Source organism: Mustela erminea, chromosome 15 (assembly GCF_009829155.1).
Source record: "Mustela erminea isolate mMusErm1 chromosome 15, mMusErm1.Pri, whole genome shotgun sequence".
Taxonomy (NCBI): Eukaryota; Metazoa; Chordata; class Mammalia; order Carnivora; family Mustelidae; genus Mustela; species Mustela erminea.
Genome location: NC_045628.1, coordinates 77,823,523 through 77,847,268, shown reverse-complemented (window position 1 = coordinate 77,847,268; position 23,746 = coordinate 77,823,523). Strand labels below are relative to the sequence as shown.

Below are 23,746 nucleotides of genomic sequence, written 5' to 3'. Positions count from 1 at the left end.
TAAACAGAATTGGTAACTTAAAATATTCCCACAGAGAAAACCACAGCCCAAAGGTGGCCAATTCTAGTGGTAAATTTGGTAATTTCTGTAAAATATTTAAGGAAAAGGTAATACACATTTATACAAAATCTCCCAGAAAACTGAAGAAGAGAGAACCTTTCCTATCTCATTGTATGAGATCAGCATTATCTATTACTAAAATCAAAGAACTGGCCCTATAGCTAAGGGGTTAGAGCACTGGTCTTGCAAAGAACTATAAGAAACGAAAGGCACAAACCAGAACATAGAATTATAAACAAAATATTAACAAGTAGAGTCCAATGATATAGCAAATGGATAATGCATCGTAGCCTATTGAGACACGTCCCAGGAATCCAAAGTTGGTTCACCATGAGAAAATCAGTTTATGTAATTCACCATATTGGTGGAATAGAGGAGAAAAAACACATGATCATCCCAACAGATGCAAAAAATTTTTTGACAAAATCCAACATCTATTTCTCATTAAAACAAAAACAAAAACAAAACAAAAAATAACGAAACCCAACCAGGAACACAAGGGAACTTCCTCAACCTGATAATAGACATATACAAAAAATCCCTAAACTAAGAGTAAGCAGCTGAATGCCTTTCACTAAGATGAGAACAAGGCAAAGATGTCCTCTTTTACCACTTCTGTTCAACACTGAACTGAAAGATCTAGCCAGAGCAGTAAGTAGGCAAGAGAAATAAATTAAAGGTTTGCTGACTGGAAGGGACAAAATAACATTTTAATTTTCACATTATTCTATATGTAGACCCTCTATGGGATGTTTTTTCTATTATCCTACATATGGAAAATCCTAAGAAATCTGTGAAATAAACTTAGCAGTCCTGCAGAATCCATGATCAACATACAAAAATCCATTGTATTTCCATATTCTAACTAGTGAAATTAAGAAAACAAGTTCATTGACATTTTTAGCTGTTTCTGAAAATCTGAAACAAGGACAAATCCAACAGAAGATGTTCAAGGCCTATGGATTTGTTTTGCTCTGCTGCAGACTATCATAACCTCAGCAGCTTAGAAATATACTCACAGTTTCTGTGGGTCAAGAGTCTGGACACAGCATATCTGAATCCTCTGCTTGGGTCACCCAGGCCATGAGCAAAGTGTCAGCTGAAGCTGTGGTCTCCTCTGATGCTTGGGGACCTCTTAAAAACTCAATCAGCTCACAGGCAGAATTTAGTTCACTGCAGCTGGAGACCTCAGGGAAGCTTTTGTCCTTGAGGCCAACAGGAAAGTCTTTTCAGTGTTTCATCCTCTTTTAAGAACTCCCCTAATAAAGTTGGGGCCGTGTAAGATTACATCCTTTTTATTAACTCAGAATCCACCATTACTAACCTCATTACAAGCATGTAATGGGTCCTACCCACACGTTATACTCATAGGTCCTACCCACACTCAAGGGGAGGAGATTACACAGGGTGCCTATCCCAGGGAATTTTGGTGGATATCTTTGTTTTTGTTTGTTTGTTTGCTTGTTTTAAGATGTTATTTATTTATTTGTCAGAGAGAGACAGAACACAAGCAGGAGGAGTGGCTGGCAGAGGGAGAAGCAGGGCAGGCTCCCCACTGAGCAGGGAGCCTGATGTGGAGCTCAATCCCATGACCCTGGGATCATGACCAGAGCCAAAGGCAGACACTTAACTGACTGAGCCACCCAGGCATTCCTTGCGGTACATCTTTGAACTCTACCAACCACAACTTGCACTGTAAAGACTACAAAACATGGCTGGAAGGAATTAAAGACCTAGGTAAAGAGAGAGGTATACCATGTTCATGAGTTGGGAGACTCAATATTTGTGAGATATGAACTCTTTCCAAATTGATTTATAGAGTCAGTGCAATCAAAATTAAAATCCCAACAGACTTTCTTGTAGATATTGACAAGTTGGTTCTAAAATTTATATGGACATGTGAAGAATAGCCAAAGAAACCAGACCAGAAAAAATGACTTTTAAAAAAATGATCACGGTTGCCTGGGTGGCTCAGTGGATTAAGCCTCTGCCTTCAACTCAGGTCATGATCTCAGGGTCCTGGGATCAAGCCCCGCATTGGGCTCTCTGCTCAGTGGGGAGCCTGCTTCCCCCTCTATCTCTGCCTGCCTCTCTGCCTACTTGTGATCTCTTTCTCTCTGTCAAATAATTAAATAAATTCTTAAAAAAAAAAAATCAAAGTTGGAGAATTAACACTACCAGATTTCAAGACTTACCTAATCCTGTACAAGAGAATGCACTGCTCACACAGATCAATGAAACAGAATAGATTCAAGAAACAGATTCACATACATACATATGGACAACTTTTTTTTACAAAGATGCAGAGGCAACTCTGGAGAAATGGTCCATAAAAGAAAAAGGGATACATTAGACTTTGTTCAAATTAAAACCTCTGCTTTTTGAAAAAACAGTAAGAGACTAAAAATCGAGACACAGATTGGGAGAAAACCTTTGAAAGTCATATATCTGATAAGAAACTTGTCTCCAGAACATGTATTTATTTCTTAATCTTATATCTCAATTTTATTGTATTGTATTGTACAATTTTATTGTATACAGTATCACTGTATAGGGGCAAGGTGTATAGCATAATGGTTTGATTTACACATATTGTGAAATAATTAAAATACACTTAGTTAACATGTATCATCTCATAGAAATGCTTGGAAAAAAAAAGAAAAAAAAACATTTTTTCCTCGTTATGAAAACTTTAAGGATCTACTGTCTTAGCAACTTTCAAATAAACCACATAGTGGTGTTAGCTAAGGTCATGATATACATCAGACCCCTGGCACTTATCTATCCTGTAACTGGAAGTTAGTACCTTGGACCACCTTATCCAGATCCAGTTTCCCACCCTACCCTGCAGCTCCCCAACTCTGGTAACCACAAATCTGATCTCTTTTCTATGAGTTTGGTTTCTGGGGCTTTTTTTTGTTTGTTTGTTTGTTTGTTTTAGATTCCACATGACAGTGAAGTCAAACAAGTATTTGTTTTTCTGTCTAGATTGTTTCAATTAACATAATGCCCTCGAGCTCCATCCATGTTTTTGCAAATAGAATGTATTCTTTTTGAAAACCTTTCAAAATTCAAGAAGAAGAAAAGCACTTAATTTTTTTTTTCTAATGGGCAAAAGACACACAGATGGCAAAAACCCGCGGAAACATACTCAATATCATTAGTCATTACAGGAAAGACAAATTAAAACCACAAATGACTGAAACTAAAAAGACTGATCATGCCAAGGGTGGCAAGGATACAGAGTAACCGGAACTCAGTTTGGAAGTTTCTTAAAAACCTAAACATAAACCTACCATATGATTCAACCATTCCACTCTTAGATCTTTATCCCAGAGAATTAAAAGTACTTGGCCATACAAAGACTTATATATGAACGTCCACAGTATCTCTATTTGTCCTCGCCCCAACTGGGAAATTATCCAAATGCCCATCAACATGTGAATGGAAAAATGAATATAATAATATATCCTTATTTTTAGGTGGAAGGAACAGAATAAAATATTGATTCATGAAACAACAGGGCTCAGTCTCAAAATAATCATAGTGACTTCAAGAAGCCAGATAAAAAAGTGTACACACTGTAGGATACCATTTATTTAATGTTTTACAAAATGTAAACTAACCTGCAGTGCTAGAAAGCAGATCGATGAGATAGAGAGAGATGAGGGGGGTGGGAGCCCAGAATTAAAAAGGGGTGCGATGAACCTCTGTTGGTATAGACATGTTCATTATCTTGATGGTGGTGGTTTCACTTAGTGGTATACAAGCGCCAAAGCATATCAGATCATGCACTTTAAATACGTGTGGTTTAGGGACGCCTGGGTGGCTCGGTCAGTTAAGCATCTGTGTTCAGCTCAGGTCCTAAAACTGAGGTCCTGGGATCGATCCCCATGTGGGGCTCCCTCTTCAGCGGAGAGTCTGCTTCTCCCTCTCCCTCTGCCCCTTCCCCTGCTCATGCTCTCTCTGTCTCTCAAATACATAAGCAAAGTCTTAAAAGATTTTTTTTAAAAAGATAAATAAATACGTGTGGTTTATTGTCTGTCAACTCTACCTCAATGAAACTATTTAAAAATGTCAAGTTAAACATGGTTGGCACGAGCGCCCCTGAGGTGGCACAGGGATTGCTGTCGCTCACCGCCGGTGGGTACAGACTGTCAGGGTGTTGCTCTCTCAGTGATGCTAAGTGCTGATCACTTGGCAAGGAGCAACTGCCAGATCTTCCCATTATAAAGTGCATTTTCCTTTTGCAATTAATGAATGATTTATAGAATGATACATCTGCCCTGTGCAAACACCCTCTTCCTCAGTTCCCCTTCTACAAATGTTTACAGCACAAGTCAGCCAAGTATTTCTTTAAAGTTCCAGATACTAAATTATTTACGCTTTGTAGACCACATTGTCTCTATCTCAATTATGTGAATCTGCCATTGGACTACAAACGCAGGCATTGGCAACACAGTGATGAATGAGCATGGCGGTGGTCCAGTAAAACCTTACTTATGGGGGTGCCTGGGTGGCTCAGTCGTTAGGCGTCTGCCTTCGGCTCAGGTCATGATCCCAGGGTCCTAGGATTGAGCCCTGCATCAGGCTCCCTGCTCAGCGGGAAGCCTGCTTCTCCCTCTCCCACTCCCCGCAGTTGGGTTTCCTCTCTCGCTGTGTCTCTCTCTCTGTCAAATAAATAAATAAAACCTTAAAAAGAAAAAAACCTTACTTACGGATGCTGAAATTTCAATTTGTATAAAAATTTCATGTGTCAAAACGTATTGCTGTCCTTTGTCAACTATCTAAATTTTTAAAAAACATTCTCAATTCATGGGATATACAATATCAGAGAGATGGTGGGCTGGATTTGACGGGTAAGTGGTACTTTCCTGAGTCCATGTTTTAAAGAATTCAGTTATTTCCCAACCCAATTATTTCACTGGTGTTCACCAAATGGTAATTTTCTCATTCAATTGCTCTTCTACCCATATTAACTGACATTCTTCTGTAAAGAATGGCTTCTTGTCAATGAGAAATGCAAAACACTTTCTCCTCAAAAGGCAGGATACATGTTTAATTCTCTCCCTTTAATTACAGATATGTAGAGAAAGAAATTTGTGTAACTGTCATAACCCATGGTGGGAAATGATTTTTTCTCCCTTTGTCTGTAAAATTATGGAGCCATTGATTTTTATTTATTCAACCATTAACAAAATATTTATCTATTTAATTATAATCAACCTTAATTTTTTTTTCTTCCAGTGCTCAGACTGTCCCAAATTTGGCTATTAGGAAACCCCTTCAAATCTGTGTGTTTTTGGTACAACTCCATTAATCTTTGACAGATCCTTACTTTTTGGCGCATGATACATCAAGGTCCCCTTATCCTTCTGCCTAGATGTGAAATCAGCCATATCTCCAAAAGCTCTGATTCCTTTAGTTAGGTCAATATTAGACTTAATTATACTATACCATACCATACCATACCATACCATACCATACCATACCATACGGCAATTTTCTAGCTTTCAGCCTAATACTGAGAAACTAGGGTATGGACCCAAGTGTGCTTATTGCTGCTGTGTGTCATAGTTTTGGTGCCTTTCAGTGGACAGAGCTAGGAAATACTTTTTATTTTTAATTGTGAATTTACACCAAGATTATCAGTTCAAAATCAATAAAGAAGGTTTTCTTCCTTAATTTTATATGTCTTTTCTCTCTCTCCCTGAAAATCTTGACTCATTGCATCCATAGATTTGCCTATTTTATCCTACAATATACATGACTTTCACAATTACCATGCCAACATTACTACAGAAAATAAAACTGAATGTAATTTAAGATTTCTCTACTGTTCTTTTCAACCTGAGAATATTTTCCAAGGTCGCAGATATGCCACATTTCTAGAGAATCAGACATGCAACAAGGTCTTCAGAGTAAGAACACAGTAGTCATGGCATGGCACACACAAAGGAGCAAGGGAAGAGAGCAGTAAGTTCACAGAAGGTCCATGTGTGGAGGACTGTAACCAAAGACATCTTTCACTGTGGTGGTGTTTCAACAGAGGCTCCCCAGCTGAAAATAACAGATGACAAGCGCCCACATAGTCTAGAGATGTTGGACTATCTACGTCAGACATTGCTCGGAGGTGCCCCAGACACCCTGGCCATCAGAGAGAGCAGTTGAGGTAGGGGGATGTGGGGAGGAGAATGGATGGGGGTGGTTAGTGGGAAGGAAGGATTTCTTAGCGGAGAGTTGTCAGGACACTGGTGTCACCCCTCACCCCCATGGAGGAGAGGTGGTCCTTTTCCCCACACTTCCAGACAAGGGAGGGGACTCTAGCCTCAAGACCAAAGCAGGAAGCAATGCCAGAGGGAGCGGTAGGACCCAGAGGAATGTGAGGAAGCTTTGACGGAACAGCTGAGTCGGGATTATCCCCTCTGCTTCTACCCAAACCCCAACAGCTGAACAACGGAGTGAGCAATGTGAGACCTGAGACGAGCTTTCCTGGCTGGGATCCCTTTCTGGCCCCTCCAGTCACTCCTGTGGGATAAGCCTGGGTGGTGAGGCCGGTCGTCAACATCCTGCCCCACTCTCCCCCTCTCCTTCTGCCCTTCCTGCTTTGTGCAGCTTCTCTCGGATTCTTAAAACTGTGTGTCTAGGGAAGCAAGGAGGCCGCTATGATCTGCCATGAGACGAGCTCTGCGCACTCTCTGCTCCCTTCAGTTAGGGATTTGGTGGCTATTCCCAGGGCACTCCTCACAAACCTTAGCACATTCCTTCTGGCTGCAGAGCCCAAGGCTCCACACTCTGCCTGACTGAGACCTTGAAGCAAGGGGGACATCATTCACAGAACCAAACACTGGATGTCAGGAGCCCAGAGGAGTCACTGGTCTTGTCCAGATGTGGTGTGTGGCCCCCCTTCTCGCACCCAGCCCTTCAAATGTGTTGTTTCTCTTGCTTATAACCTCCCACCTGTTCTACCACACCCTCTGCTCCGCCCCTGTTTCTCCAGAATAATCCCCCACCACCAGACATGTACACCCCCGCCAGCACCAGCCCGCACTTTGAGCTCACACCTCTGACCCTGCTGCACTTCTGGAGAGTCTGCCCAGATCACACACCTCTCTGACGTGTTTTCTTGAATCATCTTCTGTTCGTTTTGTGGGTTCGCTGGGTTTGCAGTGCCTGCCCTGTGTCTTTTGCCAACTCTGCCAGCTCCAGGATCTTTTACATTAGAAGCTCCAGGTCGATAGCTTCCAACATTAAAAAAAAAAAAAAAAGAAAGAAAAGAAAAGGAACATTTGTGTATGTTTGGGAAACCACATAATAAAAAGGAAATAAATGTGAGGTCCTCAGAAGTTTAACACTGGCTCTGACTCCCCCACCCTCGCCTTGCCCCACACCTCATGAGTCACTCACGGCCATGTGGCAAGATTACTAAGTCTAATTAAGTAATGCAGCTGACAAACCACTTCCAAATACAGTCCGTGGTGCTTTCTCTTGACGTAGGTGTTCCTAAAAATCACTAGACTAAGCAAAATTAAACAGCTCAGGGCCAGGGGAGTCAATGTGATTTCCGCACCATTTTAAATGCCGTCAGTGACACGTTCCAAGAAAGATGGGACCCGAATAAAAACAGGGACGATTAGAACATGTGAAGTGGTTCATAAATAACAGAAAACATGACAGTGAATAGGGCACTTTCCCTTGAGAAGGACCCTGAGGTGTGCTCGTAGAGGAGGCTGGGAAGGGTGTCTGTGATCCTGAACAGTGGAAAGAGCATTATTTGAAATTGATCAGAAAGAGGGAGCACCCTTGATGATGGGTGGGTTTATCGCCCTTGGTTTCCCTTGGCACCAAATATCAAAGGTAAGCAATCTTCTGTAACCTTAAATCCTGAGACATGTTTTTCTGCCTTGAGATTCAGGTCCCTTGCGGCTTGTGTTTCTGATAAATAATGGTTTCATCAAAATGGAAAATCGAATCCAACATTATAGACTTCTTTTACAATTTTCTATCACCGTTTCTAATTTTTCTCATCTGCACTCAGTGCTTTGGAAATTGTAGCAATGCTTGCTTGAAACCACAAAATGAGCCGTTCCTGGCACTGGGACGGAGTCACTTCTGCAGGACTCGGCAATTGCCATTAAGATCTTCGTATATAAATAATGCTTTCCTCACCGCTAGGACTCTTTGGGGTTTGGAGCCAGCGGGCTTAGACATGTTTGGGATGTTGGATGAATATTTGTTTGCTGTAATGCCAAAAAGCACGCATGTGCAAAAACATCGCAAAGCACCACCTTTTGAGAGAGTGCACGTGGTGAACCGAGGTAGCTAGTAGCTGAGGTGTGAGTACGTGCGTGTGCATGTGCACGTGTGCACATGTGTGCACGTGTTTTGTGTGTTCCTACCTAACTCAGTTTAAGTGGGTGCAGATCACTGTTCATAGGCAAAGGCAGAATGCGTGTAACTTTTCCATTGTTCCCTAATCTATCAATTGCTTTGAAACAAATTCACAAGTGCCATAGCTGAACCCACTCTAAGTGAAAATGACTGTTTCCACAGAGCTTTCCTTTCTACTGAACACCATGGTGTGTCACTGCACTGGAGTATTTATTGATTTTGATCTCCTTTATTTCATAAACACAATACTGCTGAATATGGGTTTCATTAACCAGAAAAAAATAGACATTAAAAATCTTTTTAAAAATAGGGGCATCTGGCTGCTTCAGTTCTCTTCTTGTTTTTTTGGGTTTGGGGTGGTTATTGGCTTTGTTTGTTTGTTTGGAGAGAGAAGGCAGGGGGAGGAGCAGAGAGAGAGGGAGAGGGAGAATCTTAAGCAGGCTCCATACCCCTCGCGTAGCCCAGCAGGGACGGGGCTCTATCTCAGGACCTTGAGGTCCTGATCTGAGCTGAAGTCAAGAGTTGGACACTTCACTGACTGAGCCACCCAGATGCCCCCTAAAGCATGCGATTCTTGGTCTTGGGGTCATAAGTTCAAGGCCCATGTTAGGCATAGAGCTTTCTTAACAAAACAAAACAAAACAAAACAAACCCCCACAACTTTAAAAAGTGGAGAAGAGCATGAGAAGAGGAGGAGGAGGAGGAAAGGGAGGCGAAACACCAAAGGAGAAGCTGCATCTCCTTCTGGAAGCTGGTACATGTTTGGGGGGGGCGGGGGAGGGTGTTATGATACACCTTTCTTAACATATCTAGGCTTAATTCCAGAGAGTCCCTAGAAGCTTGGAAAATGTTCTTCATATCAATAGGGTCCACATTAAAGATATTAATGACTGCATCAGTAGTGTCTGGATTACGTTCATTCGTATCAGGCTAAGAATTCTTCTAAAGTCATATTTGATTTTAGCCCTCAAGTTACCAACTCAGTAAGTAGAGAGCAGAGACAGAACCTAAGTGGCTCCAGAGAAAAACCAGCCGCCCAGGACAGAATCCAGCCCTTATGAAACGCTGCCTCCTTCCTGCAGAGGACACACAGGGGAATGCTTGGTCCAGAACCACGTGACCCCCCCCCACGCACTGGCCTTCCAGGCTGACAGGCAGACAGATGTGGCCGTGCTCAGTGACTCTCTTCTGGGGCTGCTTTCTATCTCAGAGAACAGCACCAGCTGCCGTCAGAGTGGAAGGTGCCGGAGTGGAAGGCTGCCCACCTCTGGATGTCCATTTCCATCAGATGCTTCCCCTCTGCTGTCTCAGATTCCCTCACCAGCCCCCCACTCTGTAAACTGCCTCCGTGTTGTTATGCTAATTACACTGGTTCCACACTCTGCCTGAAGATGGAGGGAAAACCTGCAGCTCAGAGGAGCCCCTGGCTGGCTCAGGGGAACCTGCAACCCTTGATCTCAAGGTTGTGGGTTTGAGCCCCGCACTGGGTGTCAAGATTATTTAAAAATAAAATCTTAAATAAGAAAAAAAAGGCAGCTTGGGTGAATTTGTCTCCAGAAGCCCCATGGTGGTCACAACAGCAAGGGACAGGACATGGAGGAGAAAGGGGAGCCCTGGTGTAATGAGATACAATGTGTGAGGTAGTCACATGGGGGAGAGCCACAGAGAGGGTGAGCAGACAACTACGGAGTGCCTACCGCAGGCCAGGCAGAATGTCCAGCACTGGGAATCGAATAGGGAGCCCGGCAGACCCAATCCCCCTCATAAGAGCCAGCAGCTGGGCTAGGGGGCCCTGGGAAAACGCAGGTGAGCAGGGAGAGGGTGGGGCGGGGTGATTCCTGTACCTGGGGGGGGGGCGCAAAGGGGTCTAAGTCTTCCCGAGCAAGACTTCCCGAGAGCACCCACGTAGGGGAACAAGGATGGGTTCGCTCCGCCTCTCCATTCCCAGAATTCACAGACTGCCTGCCTCTTGCCAGGTCACAGGAGAGCATCTTGTTGGTCACCACAGAACTTCTGGATGGTGAGACAGCAGAGAGCACAGGATGGGCCAGGAAGAACCCGGAAGAAGCTGGCAGGTGGAAAGTCTCAGGGTGTGGGGCAGATGGGAACCGCTCACCAGTGAAGGATGGCTGACTGTCCAACGTGGCCTAGCCACACATTTCAATATTGTACAGTGGTTTAAGAAAAGCTACTCTGAGTTTTTACAACAAAAAAAAATGTTATAATAGAGTATTAAATCTTAGGTCAAGAAATAAAATTGTATTATATTCACACACATTTACACATGAACACCTGGTTATCATAAGGCTACTTAGCACTGTAAATTATTTTTTTCCCTTGACATTGAAGTCATTCATTCATTCATTCATTCATTATTGAGTATCTATTAGGTACTAGGTTCTAGGGATATGAGAAAACCGCCTCAGCCCTCAAGGACCTCCCAGCCTTCTGGAAGAGCTGGGAAAGGTAACAGGTGATTATAATAGTACAGCTGGGACACCACTGACAGGTGTAAGAGAAGGACATGTTCTTCTATTTCAAATTGCTTGTGTTTATAAAAACACAAGCACTTCCTTTTGCCAAACTCCATTCTCTACTTCACACTTGTGGGTGCTCCTCCCAGGGCTGACATCTGACTGTGGTCACCCCAGGCTGGGTAGGCCAAAGTTTTGGGCACCTGGAAGCTAAGAGGAAAGCCCAAGTTGGTTCTGCAAACAGCACATGTGGCCGTGAGTCAACATTCTTCTTCCCAAAGTGGCAGTGCTCACCCAACATGCAGTCTGACAGCCAGAGACCCAGTTGGTGAGGTGCCTGCAGGTGCAGAACAATGGGCAGGGGCTCTAAAAGCGAGTCCTGGTAATACTCATTCTCACTCTTCCGTTGTTCTGAACTGAGCTCTCTTGCCCTCGGCCCCCACCAGCCCTTGTCCGGAGAGGTGATGGGCTTGCATATCCACAGACGTGTTTCATGTGTTACTCTTCCCTGCAGAGACAGCCTCTGTGCTCTGCCCGAGTTCCATGTGTCAACAGTAGTAACTGCACAAATGTTGCTTTCAAAGGGCTTATTATTCCCAGTAATCATAATAATAGTGACAGTCATTGTGTTTGGAGCCCATCCTATGATGAGGGTCAGAGATAAAGGTTTTATGTTCCTTGTCACATTTAATGCTTACCACAACCCTATGAGCCAAGTAGACTATTATCCCAAATTCAACAGATGAGCAAACATAGAAAAATTAATTCTCTTGCCCAAAGACATGTAGTTAGTAGGTGGTAGAGCTGGGTTTTGAACTCAAGTCTGATTCCATAACTAGTGGGTTTAACCCACCTCCTAGGTCAATGCCAGACTAAGTCCTTTAGGAGCTAAATAGTCACCAAGGACCTTTCTGCTCCTGGCTGTTCCCTTTGCCTATAGTGTCCCCTCCCCATATCTACATAACTCCTTCCAGCATCCTGTCTGGAATGGCGCCTCTTTCTCTGTATTTCCCTATCCTTTCCCCTGCTTTATATATTTCTTTATTTATTTGGATATTTCTTTTATCAAGCTATAACTGACATATAATATTGTGTCAGTTTCAGGTATAACATACAATGATTTGATACCTGTATATATTGCAAACTGATCAGCACAGTAAATCCAGTTAACATCTATCATCATAGGTAGTTTATAAATTACTTTTCTTGTGATGAGAAATTTTAAGATCTACTCTCTTAGCAGCTTTCAAATATACAATGTTTTATTAACTATAGTCACCAGGCTGAACATTACATCCCCAGGACTTTTGTTATTTTGTAACTAAGGGTTTGTACCTTTTGAGCACCTTCACACATTTCTGCTTTATTTTTGTTCATAAACTTACCCTTACCTGACATCGTAGGTAAGAGTATCTATCACGTATCTATTATTTGTTTATTATCAATCTCCCCATTAGACTAAGAAGTCCTTGGTGGGGGAGGGGGGACATTTGTTTTGCTTACTGCTGAATCTCTAACACCTAGAAGAGAGTCTGGTCCACAGAAGATACCGCAAAAAAGATTGTTGAATGATTGGACAGATTTCATGCTAATTAAGATTATGCAAAATTGGAGCTCCTGGATGGCTCAGTCATTTGTGTGTCTGCTTTTGGCTCAGGTCATGATCTCAGGGTCCTAGGATTGAGCCCCGCATTGGGCTCCCTGCTCAGCAGGGACCCTGATTCTCCCTCTCCCTCTGCAGCTCCCCCTGCTTGTGCTGGCTCTCTCTCTCAAATAAATAAATAAAATCTTTTTTTTTTTTTTTAAAGATTATGCAAAGCTGAAATGGTACCAGGTAAAATATTAATAAAGACTCACTTTATTTGCAAAATTTGAAATGTTTCCAAAATGTAAGAATTCATTAAGAGTCACCAGATTTTGAAGCTGGTAGAACAGGAAATGGTAAGCCGTGTTCCTGCTGTTAATCTTGGTTAAAAGAAAAGCCTCTCTTTCTGTACTTCTAACACTCTGACACTGAAAGTGTGGTTTTTTTTTTTCCTACACCAAGTAATCTTCCAGTTCTTAGCAGACACTGAATGCGTGTCCTACAGTCTAATTTAATTCTGGCAAAAACTGCCCAGTTAGCCCAGGCCCCACAGGCCGAGGGCTCAGTCCCACAAGACTTCCTCCCAGCCTCAGCCACCAATCACAAGTAGAGGGTCCCCAGATTGCCACAACTTCTGTCCAACTTGGCTACAGAATCAAAGATTCCAACAGCTCCCCCTTCAGGCCCTCTCAGGTTCAGTAATTTGCTAGACCATCTCACAGAACCCAGGGAACAGTTTACTTGCTATTACTAATTATTATAAAGGATTCAGCTCAGGAGCAGCCAATGGAAGAGATGCATAGGGCAATATGGCATGAAGAATGGCATGGGAATGGCGTGAAGTTTCCACACCCTCTCCAGGTGCATCACTCTCCAGGTAGCTCCCCAAGTTCATCTTCCTTGATGCTCTCCAGCACCTTCAGTCAGTCTTTGTGAATACTTCCTTACACAGATCACGTTTTTGGCCACCAGTGATTGAACTCATTCTCCAGCCTCTCTCCCCTCCCCAGAGGTCCAGGGATGGGACTAAAAGTTCCAGCCCTTTAAAAAAATATATATATATATATATTTATTTATTTATTTGACAGAGCAATCGTAAGTAGGCAGGCAGAAAGAGGAGGAAGCAGGCTCCCCACTACGCAGAGAGTCCAATGCGGGGCTCTATCTAAGGACCCTGAGATCAATGACCCAAGCTGAAGGTAGAGGCTTAACCCACTGAGCGACCCAGGCACCCCATGTTCCAGCCCTTTAATCACTGGGTTGGTGATACTCTAGGATACTCTAAGATACTCAAGGGTTGGGTAGGTTCCTTCGGCAACCAGCCCCCATACTCCTAGACTCACCGCAGTAACAGAAACTCAGGAGTGGTTGCAAAAGGGCCTGGTTATGAATAACAACTATCATTTGGGAAATTCCGAGGGCCCTAGAAACTCTGTGCCAAGAACCTGGGAGGAAAACCAAATACTAATTTGTTATATAACATTAGGAACTCTGTGCCAGGAACAGGGTCAAAGATCCAATATGTATATTTTTTATGACATTTGAGCTGGAGACTGGGTTGGGGTTTGGGATCCCCTGAGCCAGGCTGTTCTTGAATCCCGCAAATCCCGTGAGTGATTTTGAAGACTGGCGTGCTTTTATTTTATCATTCTCTAACATTGTAATTGGAAGTATTTTTGGTGCCTATTAAAATGTCATTCAAGTATTCACTAGGTACAGGTGCTGAAAAATCTGCCTGAAATTCATTAACTTTGGAGCAGAAGTTAAATGTGACAAAACATGTCACGGAGAAGCCCACTGTGCTCCGCCAATCCCCCGCCCTGGCAACTGTGGAGAGAGAACGTGGCAAAATATTACAAAGCCAACGATGGAGAAGATTTAAAGCAACTCTCAGCCAAATAAATAAATAAATAAATAAAATCTTTAGGGGCACCTGGGTGGCTCAGTCAATTAAGCGTCTGACTCAGTTTTGTCTCAGGTCATGGTTTCAGGGTCCTGAGATGGAGCCCCCGTGACAGGCTCTGTGCTCAGTGGGGAGCCTGCTTGAGATTCACTCTCTCTCTGTCCCCCTAAAAAATTTTTTTTTAATCTTTAAAAAAATAAATAAAACATTTTTAAAAAGGGGTGTCTGGGTGGCTCAGTGGGTTAACGCTCTGCCTTCGGCTCAAGTTATAATCCCAGGGTAATGAGATCAAGCTCTCATTGGGCTCTCTGCTCAGCAGGGAGCCTGCTTCCCTTCCTCTCTCCCTGCCTGCCTCTCTGCCTACTTGTGATCTCTGTCTGTCAAATAAATAAATAAAATCTTTAAAAATAAATAATTTTTTTTTTTAAAGAAGGCCCTGTCTTCCTGCTTCGTATTTATTTCTGCAGCAACAACCTTAAATTATGTGAGTTGAAAGTCACTTCCTGCCTAACCCAAGGCCACCCTTTACTACAAGGTCTCAGTACAAAGTCTTCCCTTGTTTGCAGCTCCGGTCCCTAGAGGTGTCTGGAGCCTCACCTCTCCATCAAGGGGGGTTGTTACCCCTAATAGAGGTTAGAGCAGAGTGGGTCTGTCCAGCCACAAGGGTGGTTTTCTGGCAGGGGGGCTGCTCGGTCCCCTGTGGGCAAACCCCAAAGGGCCACGGCAGTCTTTCAGCTTGCAGTTCTCCTCTCCTTGATGGCAGGAGCTTGCCATCAGCTCCACGGACTAGAGGGGCTTCTCAAGCACAGACCTTAGCATTGGCAAATAAATGCCTAACCTATGCAACCAAAACAGACGTCAGGCTCTGACCCAAGAGTAGACCATCTCTTCTTCCTTTGCTCTGAAAGTGCCTTTCAGCAGCGAATGCCAACTTTAGCTACCTCTCTCAAACATGGCACCGTCAGCGAATAAGGAACAGAAACTTCCAGGGCAAACTCGGCCCCCCCACACTCCGCCACCCCACCCCAGGGCCTTGGCACAGCTCTGCCTTGAAGAGACTGGAGTTCTGTTTGCAGCCTGGAGGCAGATCGCCCCACCCACCGGGCCCCCTAGATACCCTGAGGCTGCCCATCCACCCCTCCCTTGTTCAAGGAAGGCCTTGGCCCCTGAGCCCATAACTCCTCCCTTGTAAGTCCCACCCCAGGGCTGTCACATCCAGCAGGCTGGTCCCAGAGCTCTGGCCCTCCCCCATTATCCCTCTCCCCACCACCCCCCATCTCAGCCACTTCTCTCAATATACCCGCTGTCCTGCACCCTCATCATCCCAAACTTTGGACTCTGCTTAGTTGGCAATTTTCCAAAACTTTAAACACTCATTCCGGCAGCAGGCACCACACTTACTCTTTGACAGCACGCACTAGCCCATCTTTCTGTGCTCTTCCTGGTGATCCTTCCTTCCTGGGCGTTCCTGGGCAGCCCAGACTTGAACCAGTGCCACCAACGGCCCCACTCCCTGTCCTCCTTGCAAACCTACCCGGCCAAAGACACGGTGGGCTCTCTGTGCCATGTTCTCTCTCTCTCTCTCTCTCTCTCACACACAGGCTTAAACTATCAGAGAATGTTCCCCAGGCATGAGTTTGGTGTCACTACAAATCTGTGGCCTGTAGCCCCCAGCAACCTCGGTGCTGCTGGCAGTTCTTCTCTGGGTCTCGAGTCTCTTTTCTAATTCTCTCAGAAGTGATTTCACACCTTCTTTAATCTCCCTGTGGCCGCTTTCCTACCAGTACCCACCCCTACTCCTCACCCATGACTCCTTTCCCACACTTCCCCGGATCCCAGTGCCCCCCACTCCTCCTCCGAGTGATAGGCTCCCTGCTGCCGCCCACCTCAAGCCCCCACTTGCACCTGGGATCCCTCCCAGCCCATTCTCGAAGGATTGTGGTCCTCTGAGTAGCGGCCCCCAAAGATGGCAAGTCCGGATCCCTAGAAGTTGTCAATCTGACCTAGCTGGAAGGTCTTTTCAGAAGTGATTCCATGAAGGATTCTGAGGTGAGGAGACTTTTTTCGGGTACCCGGTGGGGCCTAAATGTCAGTATGTGTCCTTGTAAGATAAAGGCCGGGGGAGAGTTCACAGAGAGACGAGAGGAGGCCATGGGACCCAGGCAGCAGGATTTGGAGATTTGTGACCCCAAGCCAAAGAACACCTGGAGTTTCCAGGAACCAAAGAAACAAAAACCAGATTGCCCTCTAGAACCCTCAGAGGGAGAATGGCCTCACCAACAACACCTTGATTTCAGACTTCTAGCCTAGTGTCCTAGTCAGGACACTGGGACATAGGAGGAAAGGCCGGCGGGACATGTGGCACTGAGGAAGGAGAAAGTTCTGTCCATACCCAGCATGCACCACGTTCTGCTGGGGCTCAGCCCTGGAACGCAAAGAGGAACAAGAGCCAGGCGCTGCTGACTGGCACCCCACAGCCCGGGGCACAGTGCCTGTGCAGGGAAGCGGACAGGAAGGGATCAGACGTGCCTAAAGGAGATCTCTGAGTAGAAAGGCCTTTGACAGGTGTTTGGGCTTTTCAAGACTGCCAGGAACGTGTCACTTTAGGCAAGTAAGGGGCTCTTCTCCATAGCTTCTCTGGAAAGCAGGAAAAAGAACAACAGAATGAAAAAGACCCAAGGAGTCATAGGAAATAGGCTGAGTGGAAATAATGGGGAGATCACTATGGGTGAGAGGCACTGGGTTCTAACCCTCCGTTCTGCTCCTCATGAGTGAGAGGGAGAATTCTCCAGGCTCAGACTGTCTCAGCCATGAGAAGATCTGTCTTGATTAGGAATAAGCCTAAGGAGCAAAGGGCCTGACACTGAAGAGGCCGTCACTGGAGGTGGCTTCAGTGTCACCAGAGAGTCACGAAGGTCCTCAGGCTCTACTTCTGTACTGTTTGGTATGGGCGCTGGGCGCTCCAAGAATTCAACTTCAAACTTGCAAGTGACCGACTTCAATGCTGCCTCAGAGTCATCCCCAATATGTAGTGGACCCGCTCAGCCACACAGATCACAACTCAGGAGAAATCCGGCCCAACAAAGGTGGAGTCCATTGGTACCACAGGACGGCGGGCATTTTTGCTGTTCTCCCTAGGGCTCCTTTCAGAATTAAGGAAGGATTTCAGCTTTCTACCAGCTCCACGGATTTACGTCGGTCTGATTAACACTGATATTCACCAATGAACATTCAATATGAATATTAAGCTAGAGGCAGCGACCTTAATGGTGGAGCATAAACACGTTGGGGGAAAGGAGCAGATCTCCATACACTGTACGTCAGAAGCCAGTGGACGTTGGAGGCAGGAGCTTCCTACCTCTCTTGAAAGATGGAGATGCTGCAGCCTCATCCAAGATTATACCACAGGCTGCCCATCCTGGAAGCAAGCACTCAGCCCTCCTCTCTATCACTTCACACCCCACCTTGGGTCCCAAGGGGGGTACATGACCTACAGGGGAGAAACTAGTTCTATGTCGCTGGGAAAAACACAGAAGGAACGTCATGGAATGTTCTACTTAATGGGCCTGTGAACCTTCACAGCCTGTTTTTCTGCCCTTTTCTGTTTTATAGGCTTCTGTCAAAACTCTCTCCTGCTGTCACCACCTGCAGCCTTCAGGCCTGGACATGCCTTCTAACATTTCCCCTGCCCTGTTTGTACAGGTCCCTTGCACACTGGTCCCAGCCCATCCCCAACAAAAGTCAAAACAGGTTCTTGTGGTTTTATGTCAGCCTGAGGAGTGTAGGTACTTCCCCTATAAATTCAAGACAGAGAATAAGGCCTAAGGCTGACTGTTAACCTGCCAAATAATTTCTAGCTATAGACAAGAGGCATGCAGTCTTAGTCTCTTCTCCAAGAACTCCGTCTTGCAAATATGACGGAGTGATAGCAAGGGGACAGGTGGAGAGAGAAAGTGACAGAGTGCACAGTGAAAGGGAATCTGGCGCCTTGGGTGGAGGTGAATTTTGAAATCATGTCTGTAGGTTCAGAAAGAAAATATATGTTTATTCTTTTCCTTCCCAAAGATTGTTTACTGAGCCGACAAGCATGTCTGGCCGTTGAGACCAAAGCACAGGAGTCCTGACTGAAGTAATGCATTTGAGGGACTTTAAGCTCTAGATTGGATTTAAGGTACATGAATCTTACCCTAGATGGCGGTCCGCACTGCCAACGTGAAGATCATGTAGACATTAAAAGAGCCTCACCTGTGGTTATACGCATCGTACTTAGTCCTATGTGCGTCCAAGTTCAGGGTTTGTTCATTCATTCAACAAACACCTCCAAGCACTTATTATGGATTGGGTAGATGAATAAAACACAATCTCTGTCCTTAAGGAGCTCATTAGGCTACGATAATGTGAAACACATTCTCTTATGACAGACATAATGTGATGGGGTAAGGATTGAAGAGTGCTCAGGGGCTCCAGCCTGTTGGTCAGAGGGCTCCAGGGAGACGGAACCAGTGGGACATCATATATATTATAGGAGTACTGGGTAGAGAGAGATAGGTTGGTTATAAGGCATTGCCTCGTGTGATTCTAGAAGCTGAGAAGGACCAAGATCTACAGTGGGCAAGCTGGAGACCCAGGAGAGCTAACAGTGTAATTTCTAGTCTGAGTCTAAGTCCAAGGGCAGAAGAAGACTAATGACCCAACTCAAAGGTAGGCAGAGAGACCAAATTCCCTTTTTCAGCCTGTTTGTCTAGTTAGGCCTTTCATGGATTAGACAAGGACCACCACATTGGGAGGGCCATTTGCTTTATTCAATCCACTGATTCACATGTTAATCTGATCCTGACACTTTTCTAGAAGGCCAACTCCCTCAAAGTAATGCCCAGAATGATGCTTAATCTAATGTCCAGGCATCCCGTGGGCCCGTCAAGTTGACAAATAAAAGTAACCATCACAGGTAGGCAGAAAGGATAGAGCCTATAAAGCCAACAAAGGGGAAGCTAGAGGAATAGGAGGAAATTAAAAGAAGGTGGTAGGAGGGAAGTCACAGGGAGGGAGACCTTCAATAAGGAAAGAGTGGCCAACAGGGATGGAATCTTCAAGAAGGCAAGTATAGTAGAGACAGAGATGGACGCTGGGTAGGGTGTAAGATTATTGGTGGAGGGGGGATGGGGATGGGGCAGAATAGAGGTTAGAGCAGGTTGTGGAGTAAAAGGAAATGAAGTGGACACAGAGAACCCAAACAAATTTTTCTAGAAGTTTAGTGGTAGGAGGTAGAAAGAAGAGGAGGTGGAAGTGAATGGGCTCCAAGAAGAGGGTTTAGTTTTTGGTTCTTTTTCCTGAGAGACTTGCATATATTTCTTTGTGATGGGAAGAACCTGTAAGGGAGGGAAAGGCTGAAGACAGAGCCAGGCCAGGAGGATAGTCCCTCAGACTGGTAAGCTGTGCCTCTTCCTTTCTCACCAGTCAGAAAGGGGAAGGATGGCAAGAAGCAGAGGGAAAGCCATGGGATTCGGTGGTGGGAGCCCAAGGACACTCCCATCTGACCCACGGCCATTATGTCCTGCCAAGAAGGCTGGGTCTACCCAGGTCCACTTAAAGCAGTTGGAGATCAGGTTAGTGACGTGGCCTCTCTCTGCCTGTTTCCCCATCTAAAATATGGGACAATGATACCAACCTCAGAGGGTTATCGTGAGAATTCATTAAAACCCTGCATTTAAGCATGTTCAGTAAATGTTGGCTACTGTGCCTAGTAATTATTACCATGAACGCTATTATTAGTATAGCTATCTTTAGTTGTAAGAATTAATTATCAAGTCTATTCTCTTGGTCTCTCCGGGTTTTCCTTTTCAGTTTTTAGAGACAAAAAAAAGGTAGATCTAATTGTTCCCTGGTGCCATGCCCTCAGCCTAGAGGATCAGCCCACACCCACCCCTGTCCAGAGCAACCAGCTCTTCTGCAGAGCTACCCTCTTCTGCCGAGAGCAGCGTGACACATCTCACGACTGCAGTACTTAAAGAAGAGAGGACACTTATTGGTTGGGTGGACAGCTGAGCAGATCTGGAAGGTTTTCACCTGAGAAGGGCGCATACGCATATGATCTGCTGGACACTCGCGCTAAGATGGGAGCTGAGACACATCAGGTTGGCTCCATTCCAGCCCCGTGGGTAAGGCTGGATTCTAGTGTATCCCTGCCTCCGGTCTACCGGGGAGCCTGCCTCTTGGTTAAAATGTTTAGGTTCCGCTCACTTCATAGTAACAGGCTGGGAACTTCCGAGTCCCACTCATGTCCTGAATGCCATCCCATCTCAAGGCATCCAGAACAGAGGCACAGCCAATGAGGGCTGAGTCACTCCACTGTCATGAATACCTTCCCATTTTTAAATATCTTCTTCTAAAAATACAGTCCGTAAATGCATCACCACATGCAAACAAGAGACGGGAGCCTGGAAAGTTCAATCTCAGAGCCTGAAACTTCCCCTAAACCAACTACAAAGCCCAAACACATTTTTGACCTTCTAGAAAAGTGTCAGTGTGGAGCGGAGGCCTGTGTTCTGACCTCACTGACTACAAGAATTTCCTCCTTCTGGCCAGCATATTTTCAAAGAGCCCCTAAGTTTCCAGCATTGATGGGGTTTCCTCACAAGAGGGCTGCGTGCATCTTTTCCGTGTCCCTCTCTGCCTTCGAGGTCCCTCAGGGTGGCTCTTTAAAGTGGCCCACCCCAGCCTCATTTGGGGAGGCTCTCCTGCCGTGTGTTCTGGAAAAAGGGAGTGGGCCTGTCTAGGAAAGATTCCTCTCAGTTAGCATGAGTTCTGAGTCACATCCTGAGAGGGCTGATGGGGAACCAAATTTCTCCATTGCAGATTGTTTCTGAGGAACTCCATTCTAGAGTGAGTGACCACACCTCTCAGCTGGCCCAGGACGGTCTGGGTTTCTGGTGGTTGTTCAGTGCGCATATTAACAGCACTCCTTGCCATTCTCAAGTGTTCTAGTTTGGCAACAACTTTACATGGTTATCCTCGGTCTAGCTGATGGCTGTGACACTTTTGAGCTTCTAGAGCCCCGTGGCATTGGCAGTTGGTTTATCCTTGAGTTTTCCTGTGGGCTGAAACCTAATGAAGATCTTGTCACTTTGAGGAGAAAGAATAAGGGACATCTGGAGGCATAAACCTCTTTTCATACCACCCTCACACTGGAGAGATCTCAGCCGCTTTTGGATGGCATCTCCCAGTCACAAGTCTTTCTAGTTCATAGGACCAGAGGACTGTTCCAGAGCAAGAAATGTCCATATCAGAGGCTTTTAGCTTTTGAGGAGAGAGAGGGGTCTGAGGGATTAAGAAGCCTTAGTATCTTGCTCTCCCCTGCTAACTGGCTGAGGCCTTCCTGGTCAACTCAGGCCCCCAGAGAGCAGCTTGGGCCTTTCAAGGATGGGAGATTTTGTCCAGTGTCCCTTGAACAGGGACCAGGAACCTCAAAGAAAAGAGTCTGAATGGGCCCCAGTGTCTGCACACAGTAGGCACTTCATAAGTATCTGTTGACTAGAGTGAGAAGGTGGTTCTTGTCCATGTCTGTGTGTGTGTGTGTGTGTGTGTGTGCGCGCGCGCGTGTGTGCACGCACAATTGAGTGAGTGTGTGGGGGACTGGGCTTGTTGTCAGGGAGGTGCCCCCCCATCCCTGGGAGGGAACCCTAGGAAATGACCCATAAGGACGACATGACCTTGAGACGGAGAGTGACAAAGAGCAACCGAGGTTTCAATCTACGACTGACAAACCGGCTCGTCATAACTTCCCGGAATGAAAACATAGGGAGCACATTAAGAAAGCTTTCCCAGTTTGTGGTACTCAGTAGCTGTCACTCCAAGGACAGAAGGCATCCCGGGCCCAAGTCCTAGACAAAGCCACAGAGGACATCCAGGAAATGTGAAGGAAAAACCACACACACCAGCAAGACACTGATGACTTCAAGCAGCAGGATGTTCCTCTAGAGCAAGAAGTCCATGCACTGGAGACGGTGAGGTGCAGTGCCCAACTTGGCCAACCACCCCTCCTCAGACAACAGCTTCTACCCCAACTCCAAGGGAAGTGCCATCTCTGTCTTTGCCCAAGGCTCTGACTCTGGTTTGGGGGCAGGCACGGAGCCCCAGAGCAGGGAGGAGCTGCAGATGGAGACAGCTAAGCTCCAGCTAAGGACCATCTCCTCCATGGTCCCAGCCACCTGTCAGCTCCTCCCTAGAATCCTCCCATCATTTAAGAGACTTTTTTCCCCTCTTTTTTCTCGAACTTGATCTTTGCATGGAAGCTCTTGGACAACAGCTCTCATTCTCCTTCCCCATATCAACAATTTTTTTTTTTTTTGATGTTTCCCTGCAAGGATTCCCTGTCCTCACCAGGAATTTTTAACCCAAGGCACCCCAACTTGGCAGCTTTTGTTTTGGAGGACAGATGGCCGGCCCTCCGACCGGCCACCAGCTCCTCCACTGCCGCCCCCCTCCTCGCCCCCGGCACATGCCCCAAGGACTCCTGCCCCTAACAGGCCTTTCCTCCAGGGGCCCCCCTCACCTCCGTTTGATAGACTTGGTGAATCTGTGGACTGCTCTACTTTAAGAAGATGACTGGTTTGGAGTCATCAGAATTAATCCCCCTATTTTTTGAGGATCTATTTTTCTTCTAAAAAGCTATTTACCTTCCTATTGAAAGGCCAGATCCTTGAAAAAGTCTGTGGTATAAAAACAAGTGGGGACAGAGTTGCAGCACTGTCATCGGCCTGTTTCACTCCTGCTTCTCTCAGCCAGCCTCGGGGCGGTGCATGACACTCGTGTGGTATGTGTGGGGGACAGCAGGCAGCAGTGTGGTATGTGTGGGGGACAGCAGGCAGCAGTGAAATGGTAGCCGCCAAGGGAGGGTAAGGGATGGGACAAGGAGGGAGGATCAGGTCAGGGAGAGGTTTTGGACTGGGGGCCAGTGACAATGTTTTGATATACTTTCCTGCTACTGAAACCTGTATCTGAGTGAATTGTCTCTATTTCTGATGATGTCGGTATTGCAAAGTGGCAAATTCATAAAGCAATGATCAGATTTTCCTTTCTTTCCTTGTGCATTTCTAAGAAACAGAGCCAACTGATTTTGTATGTAAATACTAAGAGCAATTGACCGAATACTAAACCCATCCCCCAGAGCAGACCCTCCCCACCCTCACCCCACTCCCCTTCCACCTGTCCTGGAACCCGCTCCCAGTGTGTGACCAGCCCTGATCCCGGTGAAGGGGTTTGTGTGTTTAGGCCATATTTCTTTGTCTTTTTCCTACTCCATTCCTGGCATTTGCTGATTTCCAGCATGTACTG

General features: G+C 45.7%; 1 protein-coding gene and 1 pseudogene across 2 annotated transcripts in view; one reads left to right on the top strand and one right to left on the bottom strand.

Moving 5' to 3' along the window:
* Window positions 1-23,746, bottom strand: part of LOC116574510 (ral guanine nucleotide dissociation stimulator-like) — a 492,075-nt gene that overhangs the window by 213,059 nt on the left and 255,270 nt on the right. The window lies entirely within an intron of this gene.
* Window positions 16,448-22,690, top strand: LOC116574105 (annotated as a pseudogene).